The sequence below is a fragment of the Anser brachyrhynchus genome (genome assembly GCF_964034855.1).
Source record: "Anser brachyrhynchus genome assembly, chromosome: 10".
Taxonomy (NCBI): domain Eukaryota; kingdom Metazoa; phylum Chordata; class Aves; order Anseriformes; family Anatidae; genus Anser; species Anser brachyrhynchus.
Window position 1 is genome coordinate 23614734 of NC_137705.1, and position 19956 is coordinate 23634689.

The 19956-nt window shown below is 36.7% G+C and overlaps 1 protein-coding gene across 31 annotated transcripts in view; it reads left to right on the plus strand.

The window, feature by feature from the left end:
* The window catches only part of CACNA2D3 (calcium voltage-gated channel auxiliary subunit alpha2delta 3), a 530340-nt gene that overhangs the window by 299101 nt on the left and 211283 nt on the right, over positions 1-19956 (plus strand). The window lies entirely within an intron of this gene.

Genomic DNA, 19956 nt, shown 5'->3' on the forward strand with positions numbered 1-19956 from the left:
ATACCCTCTGCAGGGGCAACTTGCACTGCTACAGCTCGTTTCTCTGACCCAGCCACAGGAGCTGGAGCGGCTGCTGGAGCGGCTGCGGGAGCTGGAGCGGCTGCGAGAGATGGAGCAGCTGCAGGGGCTGGAGCGGCTGCAGGGCCCATCGTAGGGGTTGGAGTGGCCATTGGACCTGTCACAGGACTTGGAGTGGCCGCAGAGTCTGTCACTAGGTTGATAGTAGCATCAATTGCAGCTCGATAGGCATAGGCCAGACCCCAGCATGCTACAGTGATTTGTGTCACTTTGGAACTGCCGGAGTCATGACACCCTTTTTTCAAGCATTCTACCAGTTTTTTAGGATATTGCAGTTGTTCAGGGGTGAATTTCCAAAACACTGGAGGTGACCACTGCTCTAGAAACCTGCCCATATCCTCCCACACTCCCTGCCACTCGCAACTATCTCGCCTCAGGACAGATCTCCGGATGAGATTCCTAAGTAGTTGTTTAACCTTAAACAAAACCTAAAGTGCATTCAGGAGACATAACAACAAGAACATGCTGGTCTGAGTATCCCAAGGATATTCAACATCTTGGAGAACTACTGTAACTAGCTCGGAGGATAAGAGGATGGTGAAGGAGAAAGGGAGAGTGAACAAGTGTGAAAAGATACCTTCCCCTGGTCCCTCCACAGATTGGCTCCCTGACGAAAAAAGGCAATAGGTGTAATTGTTAATAGTTCGAGATATGGTTTCCAAAGTATAGAGTTGATGACAGTGCTGAGTACAAATACCAGGTTAGAGTCACGACCAGAAATCTCATCATTTCATAAGCCATTGTTACACTGCACAGTACCGTAACGATCTTAAACCAGGGCCTGGAAATGAGAAACAGCATGACAGGGAGCACATACAGTAAGTAACGTGCTATAAAACTCAATTTGGAAAACAGGCACAGCAGACTTGAGATTAAAGCAATCAACATTGTGACTAGCAACTATTAAGCAGGTCTAATAGTTATACCAATTTTAGTTTAACACACTCTGGTCAGATCTGTCATTATCTCAACCCTTCGTGCCCCACGTTGGGCGCCAAAAGGACTGTTGTGGTTTAACCCGGCTGGCAGCTAAACACCACCCAGCCGTTCACTCACCCTCCCCCTCCCTCTCTGGGATGGGGGAGAGAAACGGGAAAGTGAAGCCTGTGAGTTAAGATGAAGACAGTTTATTAAGACAGGAAAATAATAATAACAATAATAATAATAATAATGATGATAATAGTACTAATAATAATGTGCATGAAACAAGTGATGCCAAATGCAATTGCTCACCACCCACTGACCGATGCCCAGCCTATTCCCGAGCAGCCGGCCCCCCACCCCGGCCAGCCACCCCTATATATTGTTTAGCATGACGTCAGATGGTATGGAATACCCCTTTGGCCAGTTTGGGTCAGCTGTCCTGGGTCTGTCCCCTCCCAGCTCCTGCTGCACCCCCAGCCTGCCCGCTGGCAGGACAGAGCAAGAAGCCGAAAAGTCCTTTGGCTTGGTGTAAGCACAGCTCTGCAACAATTAAAACATCAGCACGTTATCAGAACTCTTCTCATCTAATCCAAAACATAGCACCCTACCAGCTACTAGGAGGAAAATTAACTCTGTCCTAACTGAAACCAGGACAGAAGGAATGGCTATATCTGAGATAATAATTAGCATAACTATTGCAATGAGCAGTAGGACAAATAACTTGCTAGAGATACTTTCTTCTGTGGAGGCCTAGCATGAAGGATTCTACCTTGTTTAGCAAGGACATAATGTTTAGGGAGCAGCTATTACTTCATATATGTTATTCTATGCAATTCTTGTATTTAATATATTATGCAGTTTTAAAAATTGTATATTAGGAAATGAAAAAAAAATCAATTTATTATCTTTTACATCTTTCATACTGAAATGTTTCAGGCTAAAAGATTTTTGTGTGCATGCTTCAATGCATTAGTTTTCAGTCTTTGTTGGCTTTGTTGTTTTAGAAAGGAAGAATTTTTGACAATGCAGTATCATAAATATTCTTAATGACAGTGTGCCTAAAAATTATCCATGCAGTGCACTTCACAATCCTCTGTTTTTGCACTGCACGATTTTTATACTACATTCTCTCCAAAGCCATCTAAAATATTTATAAAGCATACCCCTGAACTGCTTAGTGTTTTTTCTCTCCAGCTTTTTTGTTCTCCATTCTACCTTACTTTGCCATCTTTCTTATAATTTATGTTTTTTCCTGTCACTTTGATACTCTGGTGGATAGTGATGGACAGAGTAATAGCTCTAATTCAGATAAGTTCTTAAGTTTCTGTGTACCTCAATTACCCTGTCAGCAAAATACCCATTTCAGTTTTATAATCTTAGATAATATTAAATAAGTCATCACTAATTGCAGAAGAAATTTCTTGTTCTCTTATAGAAATGAACAAATTCTATAAGCAAAATTCTTCATACAGCTGTGAAGGTTTTGCCAGTTTGTCAGTGGCAATCACTAAAAGTGGGAAGTGAAAACATAGTCACCACATAAATAGAAATTAATATTTTGTTCTTTTCCAAGACACATCTTTCCAAAAGGCATTGCATGTCATTGCAGATGTATCCTGTCTGACAACCGATAAAAAACAGCTTCTTTTTAATAATGTATTAGTGATAATATATTAAATAAAAATTGTGTTGTAATAGTTTGAATAATGTGGCTCCACGTAAATTCCAAAAGTAGCTTAATTTAAGTGATTGTTTTTATTTTGAGATATCAGCCTGATTTTTTGTAAGAGCTAAAGAATTATGTTATTGAAAGGCTATTCAGAATTATCTACTAGACTGTTTCCTCGAAAGAAGGAACATTTTCATTCTTTGTTTTGTGTGCCTCTATCTCCCACATACTAGTCTAATTACGTATATATTTCAGTAGGTACTGTATTCTAAGCATGAAAGGAGGGTTTTTTGATTTTGTTTTGATTTTTTTTTTTTGAGAGGAAGGGGGCAGGGAGGGAGACAAGAGAAGATACTGTTCCTTCAGATTTGCTCCCAGAAAGTACGTAGTAATTGTCTTTTCTTAAACAACGCAGTCCTAATTCCTTTGTATTGGAAAATTCCAGGAAGGTTAATCAAGCAAATCTTGATGAAATGCTCTAGCACATTATGATGAAATCAGAGATATTATCAAAGCTTACCAACTGAACATAAATAAATGTGTTATTGAAAGAAACTACTTAAATAATATTTAACATATTTTGACATTGTAAATATAGCAAGACTGTTCTTAGTAAGCTGTGATATTGCAGAAGAAAATAATCTAATAAATCCTTTTGTATTAGTATGAGAAATGCCTTAAAAACCTTAGTGATATTAGAATCTCAAAATTTGCTGGATTTAGATTTGATTTCATAATATGCTGTGTTTGCAGGCAATAATAATCAATGTGAGGCTTTAATGTATACTTTCACGGGATCAATGTTTATTCTGCATTTAGTTATACACAGTTATGTTCTCATATAATACTTAAAAGTCATTACTGTTGCCTAGTTGTCATGTGGTCACTAAAGATCTTTATTTCAATTCACGTTACATTTTTATTTTATATTTTAACTAAAAATATGTTTTGTGATTTTAAAGAAGACCAACAAATCTATTGGCTTCAACTGCTGTATATGAAATGAATCTGAGTTTTTGCTATGCATAAAATTCCCCAAACATTTAGATTCTGCCAGAGGATGGGAAAAAATGCTTTCCCTACCCTTCAAAAAATGGAAGATGAAAACATGACACATATTCATTTGCTTTATCTTAAAACAATCCTAAAGACAAACGTGAAATCAACTTGTAGCCTGTTTTTACAGCATCAACAAGATGGGCAGCTGTATTTTGGCATTGCAACCATTTTTTTTTTTTGTCTGCTCTCCACAATGCTGCAAAGCATTCTGCAGTTTTTTAACCAAGTCTCTGTAGCTTAGGAACCTGCTGATGTTGGCAACATGGAACATTAGTAGAGAAAATTGAATGTCTTGACTGCAGTGTTGTCTGGATGTTATTAAATTGATTTTTTTCTAAAAAGACTGAAGTACTTTAAAGGCGGATGTTATTACTGTTACACAAACCGTATGTTTTATTATTGGTTATCTCAAGAACAAAAGAAAGTCCAGACACTTTATAGGTCTTTTAAGCTATGACATAACTTACTTTAATTAGCTGGTTTTAGGTTCTCTTGCAGTATGATGAAAGACTGGTTATGAGATTAAACAAAAGTTCTTGATTTGGGGTTAAAGAGAAGCAACTCCTCAAAGAAATGATATAGTCTTAGTTTCTTTCCCCATCTGCATTTTTTTGAAAAAAAAAAGTTTTAAAGTTTTATTTTTTTTTCTGCATTATTACTTCTTTAAAAGAAAGAGAGAGTCAGAACTGCTATAATGCTGTCTGTGAATTAGTCACTTCTATTTCTGCTTGTATTTAACATGTCACTCCAAGAATTTAAGAGTTCTTTTCTAGGCTAATACCAGTTTAATTTGTCATAAATAAACTTTTTCTGCAGTGTTTAAAACCAAAAAGTGGAGAGGTGTTTTCTGTGAAGATAAGGGTAATTGAATCTTATCCTCAGGGTGTATGTGGATTGCCAGAGGAAGGATTAGTGCCTCTCATACAGAGTTACATGGTTGGCTAGAATTATATAGTGACTAATGCTTTCTGAATGTTTTAAGAATTTTAGTTGAGACGATCATTTATACACAGTGTAAATATATATCCTAAGTGCCATTACCCTGTTAATGTTTGCCATATAATCAGGAATAGATACAAAATAAACCAGGAGACTTAGAGAATAGCTAATAAACAATGGACAGTCAAAATAGAGAATAATCAACAATCTGAAACAGATTGTCCAAAGTATTTTTCAGGAACTTGTGAATATCAATGACAGAAAAATCATAGCTTTTGCTTGAAAAAAAAAAAAAAAGAAGTTAATTTTTACGTAGTACATTGTGGAGACATAAAGAAAGAGTTCTAAAATTTAAGATATGTGTACATAAGACATGCCTAGATGACTGCAAGTAATCAGTATTTGAATCTGGCATAAACTCCAAATCACTGAAATATGTGGCTGAAAGCCATTATTAACAAGACAGACCAACGTATTTTAAGTAAATCTGATAAAAAGAACTTGATATATTATGGATTCTGTTTACTAGTTCAACAAATGAATATAATAAAACGTGACCTGATACTTAAAGCAGTCTAAGGTCTTGATTTTTATTTTTTTTTTGTGAAGTAATTATGGCAGAAGCAAGACAGTTAAAGTGGGCATAGTAATTGTACAAATATGCCCATTTAATTCTGTGGACTATGTCTATTCTTTAGACAGATTTTTGGGGTGAAGAATTATATAACCCACTTAAGGAAATAGTGAGATGTCTTATTTCTTGAAGGTCTTCAACAGCATGATAAAAACTGTATTTTAGTTCATGTGGTTTAAAGTCAACAATGGTGCAATTATACTGAAAGCCAGGATACAGTTCACACTCTGCTTGTTTTAAATTACTTCTCTTTATAATGTATACATCTTCTCACTTAAACATAACCGCCGAAAAGAGATGTTGGAGTCTGGTTCAGAGCTGTTCTGTTTTAGACCGGTATCTACAGTCTTTGTAAAATGTAAAGAGTGTATAGAGTTAATTGTGTGTAATCCTTCAGCAAGGAAGTCATCATAGTTGCATATAAAACCCTTTTGTTTGCATTTAATAATAAAGAGATAACACAGTGTTCCAATCAATTAATTTGGATTAATAAATAAAAAGTACAGATAGTAAGAAACCAAAGATGAAGCTGGATTGAATATCTTCCTATGTAACTTGTTTTAAAGTTTGGCTTCTGGTAGTGTTTGAAGTTACCAGAGTCTGTATTCAAAGTTATATTTCCTTGGTGTAAAAGGATGGTGAAAAAAAGCTAGGGTTATGCTTGGTCATCCGCTTCTCGCCTACAGCCTGCAGTAATGATATAGCGGATCTATAAACATGCTTCCTTTATAGATACTTTGTTCTGTGCAGCACAAGAATATTAAGTGAAAGCTTCTGTTTGTTCACTGATTCTGCAGACAAAGAAGAGTGAAAACTTAGTAGTTTGGAGTACATTTTTGAAGGCTGTCCTTATGATGTTTTAGGTTTTCTTTATAGCCTTTATTAAATGGTATTATAGATCATAGAATTTCAAATTTAATTCCTTTGATTCTGACTTAATCTTTATACAAACAATATTATATAGTGGGCAAGCATCAATAGGGTTTAAGTTTTTTTTATGTCTAACAAGAATATTTATAGTTACATGTGGTAATACCAGTAGCAAAGGCAGTGCAATGGTGAGGCTTAAATAAAAAAAAATGGTATATCTTCTCCTAACCAATTTGTCAGATATGTTGTTAGTCTGGTGAGGTAAGACTATAGCAGTAGCCTATGAGTAATTGCTAATTACCCTGGAAAACTATAGACCAGCACAAAGAAAAAAATGTTTTCAAACATTTTCATCTGGACGCCGAATATATTTCTACCTAGTTTATAGGATCCATTCTTAGTTCATTCCTGGATCACTTTTCTTTTAATGACATCCTCATATACTTTTATTTTATATAACTCTTACTGAATTAAAATAAGCCATGTTGTTTCGGTACATACTAAGGCTTTAAGTGAACTTCTGCTGGATATTTACATTAAGTTAAGAAAGTTGGTAAATTGCATGTTTAAATATCAAATCTCAAGAGATGTTTGGAAAGGGAATGTTAAAAAGGGAGGAAGTTTGGTGTAGTATTCTCTTGCTGGCATCTCATTACATATAGTAAATGGTATTTCTTGCTCATTTTGCTCTGAGAGGCCAAATTCTGCTGGTTTGAAAGTATAACAGACAGTGTTTATATAAGAAATTATTATTCATATATACCATTTTCCCAGAGTACCTCTGTTATCCTTCGTGGTGTCTGGCTGTAGAACGATCCCACAGTACATGCACATATATCAAGATGGTACAGCAGATTGGTTACATGCAGGGGTTCATATATGTGTAGATTAGTATTCATTTCAGCAAAGCACTTACATATGTGAATTATTACATCTCAGCTAACCAAAGCAATGGATTCAGGCATACATTAAAGTGCTTTACTGAATTAAGAACTAAACAAGTTATCCAAACAATCCCGTCTTTAGAACTCTGTTGTGGGTCTGCTGATCCTTTGAGCGGTTGAATCTTGAGCTATGTTAGTGGTTCTGCATTTTACAGAATACCCATTGAGAGCATATTTTGTTTATCTCACTTTATTTATACCTACTTTTTCCAAACTGGCATAACAGCATTACCTACAGCCTGACTTCTGAAGGATGTGGTTGTCTCCGTAGACTTAACTTTTGTGTTCTGTTTCCATGTCCAGACATCTGCTGCGAAACTGATAAAAACCCATTCTTCTCTATGAGATTCCAAATACAATCATCTCATAATCCTCTCTACTATCCCTATTGTAATTGTCTCTGTGCAAAACTGACAGTTTTGCACATCTGAATAAATATGTTCTGTTTCTGTGGGATAGCACTTGTGCATTCACCTCTCAAGACTTAAGCTCAGTCACAGAGGTTGCTCCTTGTGCGATGTTGAAACGTTTTTAAGAGGATTTTAACATTTGAGTTTAGTGCATTGTTAGATGTCCTAGAAAGCAGAAAGTTCTTATTCCACAATTGTATGTCATTAGACATTAATGTCTTGCAAAGGCATGTAGGCTTTTGGATCATTTGGGACTAGTTATTGAAGGCTTTAGAATGTGTTGTAGTAGTAAAGTGTGTATCTCAATGGTTGCTGTTCAGCATTTCATTGTGAAAATAGAAGCAGCTATAAATTACTGAGTACAAATTTGTCTTTTACTTCTGGCTTTTCTGGACAAATCAAGACAAAAGCCAATAAGGGTTTGTTTTTGTGGAGAATTGTGTGTCTTGCAAACGTGAGTCTTGCAGTCTGTTTCCACATCTCTAATACTTCAATAGGATCTGGAAGTATTCAGCACCTTCTGGTAACGTTTTATGTTCACTTCAGCTTCTTAAAAACAAATAGAACAAATTATCATTGTTTGAGGAAAAATACCATCACAAACAAACACCCTCAGAAATGACAGCTGTCTGCTGTTAGGAAGCCTGAAAGAAAATTTGGGAGTGTGTATGAATGGAGACGACAGACATATCCACTAGACAAGCTCCTGTCATTCCTCTTGGTAAGCACAAAATGTGATGGAATTGTGAAATACGGTAGTTATTCACAGAACTTTGTATCATGTGTTTCTTCTTTCCAGCCTCTGATGAAGCAGTATGTTTTATTTTTGAATAATGGCAAACGTAGCATCAGTAATGATCTCTTTGTGGGTTTTAGTTGATTTAATAATACGAGATACTAGTAAAACCATGAAGAATATTTACTAAACATGGAATATAATGACAGAAGATAAAATAATACTCTTCTTTAAATTAATTCTTTATATTTCAGTCACTTTGGATCAGTCTAAACCTGCATTTCCTAGAAATAAGTTATATATTTGATACATCAAGTGGAAAGTTGTATGCAGGTTTCCAACTCTAGAATGTCCGCTCTCGTTCTAGATTTTTTGTTCCCTGAATATTAGGTGAACTTGTAAGAAGAAATATGTGCAATATATTGTAAACTATGGAAGACCATCTGAAATTTAATTTGTTATTTTTTTAGATCCATCTGCCTAGGAGGCCTTCCAAGAGTTAAAAATTGAGCCAAAAAATATACGGAAAGAGATAATAGAAATAATAAGGGAGGGAAAGGTGTATGAGAAAGTAAACAAAAGGGGAATGAAAAGGGAATTTCTCACTGTTCTGGACAAATTTCCCTCCTGCTGGAAAAATGTCTTCCATGGACTTGCATGGAAGGCTGCAGAGTGGTGAATTATTACATGCAAACCTGGTAGAAGGGTGATGCCAAACTGTGGACTGATGTTCCCACTGAATATGATTTCCAGCAAACATTATAAAACTTAAGGCTGCAGCTGACCTCCCCATTACAATGTGCCTTATACTCCCAGACACATGAAATGCTACTCATCATACAATGTCGGGTTGTATGTTAGTTGCAGTATGTCACTTATTCAGGGTTCCCATCTGACTCTTTAGAGGTGCTTACACCCCGCTCTCCCCCCCCCCCCAAAAAAAAAAAGGCAAAAAAACCCCACAAAAACCATCATGCTTGAACAGCTTGAAAATGGCTTCATAGCAGTTGCTCTGCAGTAGGTGTGGAGTTGTTTTCAATTCCCTTTTTCCAAATGAATGGAAAAATCCCTAGGTAGTTCATCTACTCTATTAACTTAATCTCCAAGAATGAAATTAACTGAGCATACATTTAATAGTTTTGCTCTTACTGTGAAAAATGAATAGCTAAATTTTCTACAAAATGAGAGTTTTGTCTAAATACTGCCTACTGAAACATCTGTGGCAGAGACGGGTGAAAACTAAACATTTGCTTTGGCCAAATTTGCACAAATTTTAGGGTTTAATTTTCATCAAATATTCATGCTATCAAGTTTTATAGGCACAAAAATTCATGGAAGATTAATTTCATCCTGTGTGCAAACATGGCCTTGGTTATATTCTTTCGATTGTTCCCTTTTTTGTCACTTGCAATTGAAAGAGTCCCTCATCAGTCACCGAATTGTGGGAGCACCATCAGTGTGGCATTGTTGTGGTTGTACTACTAGCAGTTTTGAATAGGGACCACAGAATCTGGCTGGGGATTGTGGACAGTTGTAGATTTCTGTTGTTTTCTTGAATAGAGTTTGTATCTGACCCAATGGTTTATATTGTAATGAAAAAGCAAAATCAGCCCACCATTCAGAAACGTATATGGAATTTGGCTGAAAGTTTTCCTCCCTGATGCTCTCATGTCTCCTGTTTCTATGCTATAGTGTGGGTACAACTTGCATTTTTTCTGGGCAATGTTGGGAACATAGCTAGTGGCAGCATTGTGCTATTGCATGACAGGTAGGGATTAATGAGGATCTAAAATCTCTCTTCACAGAGACCACAGGCACCACGTCTACCTTTAGAAGGGTCGAAACTTTTAGTACAGTCGAGTGTTTCTGCCTCTGCTGGGTGTATATGTGGGACATCCACTATCCTGTAGCTGAGTTTACCTCATTTTGCTAGAAAATACATGCTGTCAGCAGTCCTGTCCCTGGAACTCTGGGGTATGGACAGTACACACTGCCTGAGGTTTGACCAGTGTAACAATGCTTTCCTCATCCTGTCTGCCACAAGAATGCCTTTAGAAAATTGATCAGCTGAAGACAGCACTAGGAGCTTCCTTCTCTTTGTCCTCTACACAGGGAATATTTGCAAAGACAAAGGGACCTGTTAGCTGCCTTGTTGTTTTTCCTTTTTTATATAACATTGGTTTATAGCACCTTCTTCTATGTTATTCAGTGGAATACTACCTAAATGAGAGTTGTCTGCTCTTCTGGGACTATGTATCTGAGTTATCATTCATTTCATGCTGAGTGGTACACACAGTATCTGTATAGAAATTGGGACTGTTCAGAATAATAATAATAAAAAAAAAAGGTGTCAGAACTCAGTCCATAAAAAACAAAATGGAAACTTAGCAGTATTACTGATATCATTTGTAAAATCATTAGAGTGACTGTAATAACTATGATAGCATTTTTAATATATTTTGATTTGTTTGAGCAACCAAAACCAAATTTGTGCAAAATATTCAAATGCATACACAAACAGCATGAGAAATTTGTGAGTACAGCGATCTTAGCACCCTATCTGATAATACTGAGTTTTTGGCTAAAAACGATACTGGCTGACTAAGTGCATTTTGGAATATGGTCCCCCATTTTGAAACAAACTGTTTCATTTAGGCTGACCTAAATTCTCCTTAAAAGGTTGTGTGTGGAAACTAGAGATGAGCCAAACATCTGAGGATGCCTTTGTGGCATGTCATGTTTGTGCAATTTCAGCCAGAAAAATGCACTTGGCTCTACGTTTGTACGCAGAGACAGTGACATCTAATAGGCCGTTATATCAATGTAAGTGGTAGGTTTTTTTCCTATGAACTTGTTAAATACAATACACAGTTGTTTTCAAAGGTGAAACTTAAAAGAATGTCTTTGTTTATGCTCTTCTTGCATAAGCAATAGGAAATAGTAAACAAATTTCAAAATTGTTTGGTTCATAATAAAATCTTCACATACTTTCCCCATATTAGTAGACATGACTAGACTGAGGTTAGTCCATTTGTGTTCCCATAGAAGCAAGCATGTAGGGAATGTCTTTCTCCTGTCTTCACAGCCTTTACAGAGGTTGCTCGGAATTGTGGCCTTTCTTCAGAGCAGGGAGATGATGGTATTAATCAATGCCAGCCAGTCAGAACAAACTCCTCAGCTGACAAATACTGAACCTTTAAGGGAATTACCCAGTTCCTTTCTCACAAAAGTGAATCCCACCATCAACCTCCTCAATCCAGGGTAGGGAACCCTTGTAAGCATTGTGCTTCTCTGCACCAGAGCAACTCATATAGGTTCTTAGGTACGAGTTACTCATTTCCATAAGCATAATGTGTTAACTGTAAGACTAACTGCTTAGCAGGGTGTGGACAGGATCTCTGCACGACTTAAATCACCAGGAGCTCTCAGGAAAAAGAGAGGAATACAGCAGACAAGTTCCTCATTTTCGTGCTAACTTCTGTGACTTTCAAATAACTGTTGGCTGCTTTTGCTGAGTGGGGAAAAAAAAAAAAAAAGAAAAAAAAAGTAGAATTTGATCTCAGCCTCTAAGGGGTGCTAATGTTGCCATCTCTCATGCGTTTTAAATGATATTTTTTGTTGTTTTATTTCTGAGACTGCTTCCCTGCTAGATGTTGATGGTGGAAGGTAGCAGTATGGTCTTGAGCTATAGATGGAAGGAGGAAAATGGCAGTTAAGCTTCATGTCTTGGTGAGGTAAAGATCTTTTACTGCATTCCTACAAGCCTAATATTGGCCCTTTTCCATAGAATCATACAGGTTGGAAAAGCCGTCTAAGATCATCTAGTCCAACCTTGAGTATAAACCTTTTGTATAAAATCCATACACGATTAATATAGCAACTGCTCCATCTCAAATTATATAGGTGCACAGTACTCCAAAATATCTTGGGAAGGACAGTAGTTGACTATAAATTGTGGAAGAATTTCATGGCAATTGTGTTCCTTCTCTGCTGCAAGGAGCACTGGAAGGCATTGGTGTCTCTGAAGCTAAATGCTTGCTAGCATTCCCTTGGGAAAGCCGTAACCCCAAAACAGGGTGGAAACTTCAGCGGAAAACTGAGTTGAAAACTGTAAGGATGACTATTAAATTTTCATTTCACCTTCTGGAGGAGAGACATGATTGAGGTTATTTATAGTTTTTAAATGCAAGCAATTTCTTACTTATAAGGCAAGTTGTTAGTTTTCTTGCATTTGCACTGAACTGTTGATGCCAAATTATCTCTCCAAGAAACGTTGTATGATTCAGTTTATCAGTGAAAAGGATTTTTTTTAAGGCATATTACTTCTCTTTAAAATCAGTGAAAATGAGCAGGAAGTCAAGATTCAGAAGGAAATTCAATAACTATTTTAGCATCCAATGTATATTCTATATTTTTATATATAAGATCATTTTTTATAGGCTACAGCATAAAAAAAGATAGTAAACTGTTTGAAATAACAGATTTGCAGAAAGCAGTCTAGATAACTTTACATCATTTAGTGAGAAATAGATGGGTAAACACCTGGTTTAGTTCACAGCCTTTTAAATATCAGAACATTTATTAGCCATAAGGGAATAGTAATGTAAAACAAGCCATATAAGTATGTTAAAAACACTACTGAAGAACTTTTTTTTTTTTCTACTAATGAATGGATTTAGACTTCCCAAAAGAAAGTAGCTCAAAAAAAACATTTGTCTTTTCCTCCTTTCTCCAGAGTGACTTATTAATGGGTTGTCGAGTGGCAAAAGAACCTGGCCTTCGTTCCCACATTTATATTTAATCAAGTGCTAACAGCACTACAGGATCTACAAGACCCAGAACTACTCACAGGAGCTCTATCAGTACAAAGTGTGCTTGCCCTCCGAGTGAGACTGGATTGTTAATTAGAGTCATAGACCAGGTTACGATGCCATCATAAGCAGATATATTTGTACTTTTAATTTGCTTGCATAGTTTTGTTGATATTATAAGAGTAAAATGTATGCAGGTCTAGTCTTCTGAGCATGACTGCTCAGATTGTGATATACTTCCCAACTAGGAAGTTTCTTACAAAAAGTTATGCATTGAAAAAATTTTTCTGAAACAACATTCTGAAATTATATTAAAATCATCTATACTGTGTGTCTCTAAATTTTGGAAGAGGTACATGACAAAATTACTTAATGAGATTGCAATAAGGAAGTTCTGTATAATTTTGTTAAATTGATGAGTAAATTCAGTTAGGTGCTTACATTTATCCTAGAATATATTAACTGAATGTGAACATAATTGTTGCATCCTCTCTGAAAGTGTGGAAGAGACTTGATGATGGTTGCAGATTTGGATTCAATTTTAAAATGTGCTATACAAACTTCTTTTTAATCTGAGGAATGAATTGCTGATAGAAACATAGGATCCTAAGGGCTACACTGTAAAAGTTTTAGCCATGCACGGTGGTGGCTCTTGTGCTGGAACTATCTGTGTGATCTTGTAGCTTAACGCAACTTCCACAGCGTTTCTGAATGCTGTACTTATTCATTAACAGAAAGCCAGGCCATTTCTAGTCATTATCCAGCAAATTTTGCATAAGGTCATTCAGTGACAGCACCAAAGGAAGTACCTCTAGCCTTAACCATAGCCTTTGAACCAGTTGGAATGCTAGCAAACTGAGGCTGAACAGTGCTACCGCAACTGTACAGCCTTGCTAACATCTTCATGGCCACACTAAGAGCCCTTTGTCCATGTAATATTAAATTATTCCTGTATTGCTGAAGTGCTCTTTACCTATTCTTAATGTGGATGAATTAGCTGGTGTATTCTGTTGAAGTAATGCATATACTTAATCGCAGACACAAATTGTTTCAGTTTTTCTTCAGTACTTGTTTGTCATCATAACTGGTTGTAATGTTTTAGGAGCATTGTACTGCATTAACTACAAAAGTAGACGAGATCTGTGATATGGGAAAAAAGAAGAAAATCTGGGCAGGCTAACAAAATGTAGACTTTAAAATAATCTAGAGTATTCTGAAATTGGACAGTAGATGTCTCTGTAAAAGATAACTTGAGACTTAATTTTTCTTATCTTACAGTTTATTACTCTAAATCATAATCTCAGTATTAATCAGAATTTGAAAGGCAGTAATATCGTAATGTATTTGGAAATTCGATTGCATTTCAATGTACAGATTTCAGAAAAATTAAGGAAATGATTTTATGTAATCATGTCATTGGCTAATCTGTTACATTTTCCCCTGCAACTGCTGCAATGCATGCTGCTGGTATGATTTTCTCTGACGGTACTGGCACAAACCATTAATAAATTAGGCCCATAGCCTCTTGATGGCAGTGTATTTCCTTCTCAAGTTCATAGGCCTTACAGAACATTTATGTCTCATTACAGCCAGTACAGCAGTTTATGCCCTAATAAATCAGAGGAGCTTTGCAAAGATGATCTTGACAGTAATGAATCTTTCTGTTGGCATTTCCACTTCACAGACACAAATAATGAAGCAAAACTGCCCCATCTGGCCACTCAGTAAGAGTCAAATCACAGTGGGAAGCTGTTTCCTCAAGCATGACAAAGGTCATTGTGTGCAGCAGGAGTGAGTGATGGCAGGTTGTGCTGTGAGTGACAGTGTAGAATGAAGCCATTTATGAGCTTTTATCATTATAATTACATTTATTAGCTGTGCTGCCAAGGTTCTCTCCGCCCTTCTACCAAGTCTCTGTGCTCTTGCATCAAAAGCTACCTTAACTGATTTCTGCAGATTATTTGGAGAGCTGTTGGTTAGTTATTGCACAGAAATTGATTTAATCAGCTCAATCAACCACTAAAGTGGTATTATTAAGGTCTCTCAGAGTAATTAAAAAAAAAAAGATTACTGCAAAAAAAAATCTGTACTGATTTCTGTACTGCCTCGAAGGTGCAAACGCTGACAAAAGATGCTGTATATTAGCTATAAGCAAATAGATAAAACAGATTCACTCTGTTTTGGGAACATATGGCAGAAATACAGAATGTGTCATCTCTGACTGGCCAGTGGGTCCATCAAGCCTGCTGCTTTGCCTTTGGCATTATGTGAGCATGTGACCTTTCCACTTGTTCTAAAATTCTTCCTTCTCAGGTCTGACTTTGTTGGTATACCGACTAATAAAATCCCTGTAGCACAGAACTTTGATACACACCAATTATCCTTTTTCTTAGGGCCCTTTGCAAAGGTTTGCCCATGTTTTGGACTTTCCCAGCTCTATATTTAACAAACTGTCACAGCATCTCTATTTCAAAGCATATTTGTTATGTTCTTACCTGCTTGATATCATTGTTTCTGATTTCGTTCTTTTGTAAGATGAAGTATTTTCTCCTGGCTTAGTTTACTGTACAGAGTTTCTACACTGCATCAAAGAATACAACTGAAATTAAGTTTTCCTCTGCTGGGAAGGAGTTCAGGATGGCCGGTATTTATTTTATTATTTATTTTTCATCTATTTCACGCCCTTTTCAGTAGTATTCCAGTCTTGCAAGAAATGACGTGGTAGGAAGGTAGTTACGCTACAGAAAACTTGAGAGCTGACGTTCCTAGCAGCGCCACCACGTGGCATCTAATAGATGTCACCCAAATCTTTCATGGCAAGCATCTCCAGCTTTTGTTCTTACACACAGCATTTGAAATGTTTCTAAGTGCCTATATTCGCTATTCTGTCTTGATTTTTTTCACTAATTCTGAAAGAATCATAACTCAGTAGGAAATTGGAAAGGTATCAGAGAAAGCAATTTAGTTAACATTAATTTATGAAATGTGACAAACTTTATAGTAATTCTCCTTTCACCTACACTGGATGTTTCTATCTTATATTCACATAAAGATTTTCATCCAGGAAAGCTCATATTTACTTTATAAAGTATATGTTTAGGGAACACTTGTTCATGTCAGGAATGCAGGTATTCATTCTGTGCCAGCAACACTACACAACTGTTTTTTAGTAGGAAAGCATAAAAATTTTCCCAGTTGAAATTTTACAAGGGTAATTTCACAAAGAGAATGCAGTTGTCTCATTACATATGTCTACAATATGGACACAGTAATGTCACAGAATCGTCTAGGTTGGAAGAGACCTCCAAGATCACCTAGTCCAACCTCTGACCTAACACTAACAAGTCCTCCACTAAACCATATCACTAAGTTCAACATCTAAACGTCTCTTAAAGACCTCCAGGGATGGTGACTCAACCACCTCCCTGGGCAGCCCATTCCAATGCCTAACAACCCTTTCAGTAAAGAAGTTCTTCCTAATATCCAACCTAAACCTCCCCTGTGCTCCCAAAGTACCAAATGATCTGTAATACACAGAGTTTCTACTTACCTGTAGTTTGTTTTCCTAACCTTTGAGATTTTAATTATATTATTATTATTAACAGCATGAAAGCTCCAGGCTAGTGCTATCAAAACTGTACTAATAATGTATTTTTTTACCCTTATAAGAGTTATTATTTTTGTGTGTGTGTGTGATGGTCCCTTTTTTTCCCCCAACTTCCAAGAATGGAAAAGTACATAATGAAAAAAAGATTTGGTCCTAAAATAGGAATGCAGGTCTAGAAGGAACAGTTTAGGTCAAATGTTGCTCAATTTAATAAATTCTTCTGGGTTTATTTGACTGAGTTTCTGACCAGAGTCGCTAAAGGAAGGGAGAAGGACAAAGAATGATTTGGCCAACAGAGGCAATGGTAGTAACAGGGAAGGGGAAGGAGCCTGAAGCAGCAATTTTGAGTAAGATGAAGGGTTAAGGAAAGTGAAGCTTTGGGAATAGTGGGAGGCAGCAGTCAGTGACAGTCTGGCTGCAGAAAAGGTGTTCAGAAGAATTGACAAGCACAGGTACTTTAAAACTCCTGCTACACAGAAGCAATTTACGTAATCCTGGGACAAATACGTAGTTTTGCTGTGAAATACCAGAACGCTTTGAAATGCTTCTGTGTCATAGGATGAAGGCAAGAGAGATAGGAGACAGCTTTATTCTAGAGTCTTAGCTATAGCACAGGACTGTTCTGTGAAAATGTCTGCATGATCCTAGGAATCACTGTGCTGTGTGCTGCAGAGGAAGGCAGCAATTCCCTGCTGGTCCTGTCAGATCTGATGTGAGGAAAACCTGATGTTTGGTTAAGAAGAGTAGAACCCACTAGCCAAGCCTTGTAGGTTTTTTTGTTTGTTTGTTTTTTGTTTTTTTCCTGTTCTGTCAGGAGTACCACTGTCCTGCATTCCAGTCTCCCACTGATAGTTATGGGCTGCTACTGAAGCTTGAGAGACACGTGATAGAATAGGAGTCCTTTTCTTTCTCAGTAAGTGGCCAGCAGGAGCCACGGATGTGACAGTAAGACTGTCATATTTTCCTATTAAAAGAAGCACAGCTTGTTTTCAATTCAGCTAATGTTGGGATATCTGTCCTTTTAAAAAACTAAATTATCGCTCAACTGGCTGTTAATGTGAATTGTATTTTTAATGGGTCACACTTTTATGCCTTACCAGAAATGATGAATTTGTAACGGTGTAGAGGCGATAATGTGCACATGTTAATTTTACCAAATGAGGAAGCAAAATGTAACAGTCAAAGTGCAGACTGGAACAAGGAGCTTTATTATTTCTGCAAGTTCTTATGCTGCTGATACCTCTCAGCTTAGTCCTTGCTCCAATCAATAGCTAAGTCAGCAACAGTTGAACCAGGCAGGCTGAGGAAACTATATGCCACCTAAAGGACATGCTGATAACAGAAAAAAAAAAAAAAAAAAAGATAAAAAAGCCATCACAGTACCGAAAGGTGAGAGAGAGAGACAGAGAAGGCCTTCAGTACTAGCTAATTGCTTGGTATAGAAAGTTTATAACAAAACAGTTTAAAGCATGATATTGTAAGATTTGGCTATAAAATGCCCCTGGAGATTACTTATGTAATACCGCAAGCCTTTTGCTGATTGTTCTTTTTGAACAAATGTTATTCCAGTGGGCTATTTTGATGAAGAAAGAAAAACAAAACAAACAGACAAAAAGTACTGAACTGAAAATATAATCCAGGAGATGTTAATGCTGAAGAATATTAATAATACAGGTGAAGGAAGAAATAAATATCTATAATAATACAGATGCAGGTGGATGACATCCATGAAGACATCTATGACATCTATCTAAGAATGAGGAGATTAGGTATATAATTACAGTTCAGAGAGGAAATGTATTTCATTACAGGAAATATATTTCATTGAAAATTGAAACTTAAAGAAAAAAATATTTTTATTGAGTGGAGATAGTAAAGATAAACGTGAAATGTGAAAAGTAAAATGTGAATGAACCTGATAAATACAGTGGAAATGTTACATACAGCAAGTGCTGTAATACTTGCGTTACGTGTGGCAAAAATCATGATCTAAATGGTGAAATAAGACACCTTAAAAAAAAAATAAAAAAAAAGACTGTTCCAAGAAATTAAGTGGTAGCATAGTATGATAAACTGAATAGCTGCACCAGTATTATTAGTTACAGGTCCTGCTCCTTTCCACCTTTGCTTGCAGGCCTATCTTCTTTGCCTTTATCATCTCTGCATTCTGCTCTGTTCTTGTACTGAACTTTCCAGTACTTAAAATTCTTCTCTTCTTGCCTGCTTTGTGCTGGAATCCTGTTTCTGTCTTACCTAACTGCACACTGGTTCCTAACCTCTAACATAATTCTCCTATTTGGGGAAGTTCCTTCTGATCTAGTTCACGACCAGAGTTCCCTCTTCTTTCCACTTTGCCTTAAAAAAATAAAATAAAATAAAATAAAAATCTAACGTTTCCAAGACATCCAACAAACAGCAGCGTATAAATTCTCCCAGTTGATCCAAGAAGTGAAAAGCTTCAGGCAACCTTCTTGCTCTTTAAGAACAAGAATCAGATGTACTAATCCTAGGCTATTTGTATGCTTTGGGGGCTTTATCCTTTTTTTCCTGTCATACATGAACACTGACATGTTGAAAGACTATACTTAAAACTGCTGTCTTTGACAGGTATTTATCTGTGGGTTTTATTTTGTCTGTTCCGTGACGGGTGTCACTACAAACTCCCACTAGCTTTGTGCCAGCATCTGTGAAATGCAGGGAAAGTTACTTCTGTCATTTTTGTATCATGGCAACAACTTTGCTGATATGCAAACTACCTTTCATACTGCAACATCATCTGATTTTTCTTACGTTCATGTGTTTTTGAGTTGAGGGATACAGTGGTGGCCTTTGCGAAATGTAAGGAATTGGTGAAGCTTATTTTATCAGCTGTGCAATAAGCTGGTTAGGACATTTCTATATAAATTCAGTTCTTTTTCCTTGTTCTTTCAGTTATGAGGTTGAAGGGAAGGATCAAAGAGAGTAAGTAAAATCAGTATTGTGCCAGTTCCTTTGGCTTATATCTGTTCCAGGTTTCACTAAAGTATTGCCATTTACACACAGATTCACAGATTTCTCTAGGTTGGAAGAGACCTCAAGATCATCGAGTCCAACCTCCGACCTAACACTAAGTACTCCACTAAACCATATCCCTAAGCTCTACATCTAAACGTCTTTTAAAGACCTCCAGGGATGGTGACTCCACCACCTCCCTGGGCAGCCCGTTCCAATGCTTAATAACCCTTTCGGTAAAGAAGTTCTTCCTAACATCCAACCTAAAACTCCCCTGTCGCAAC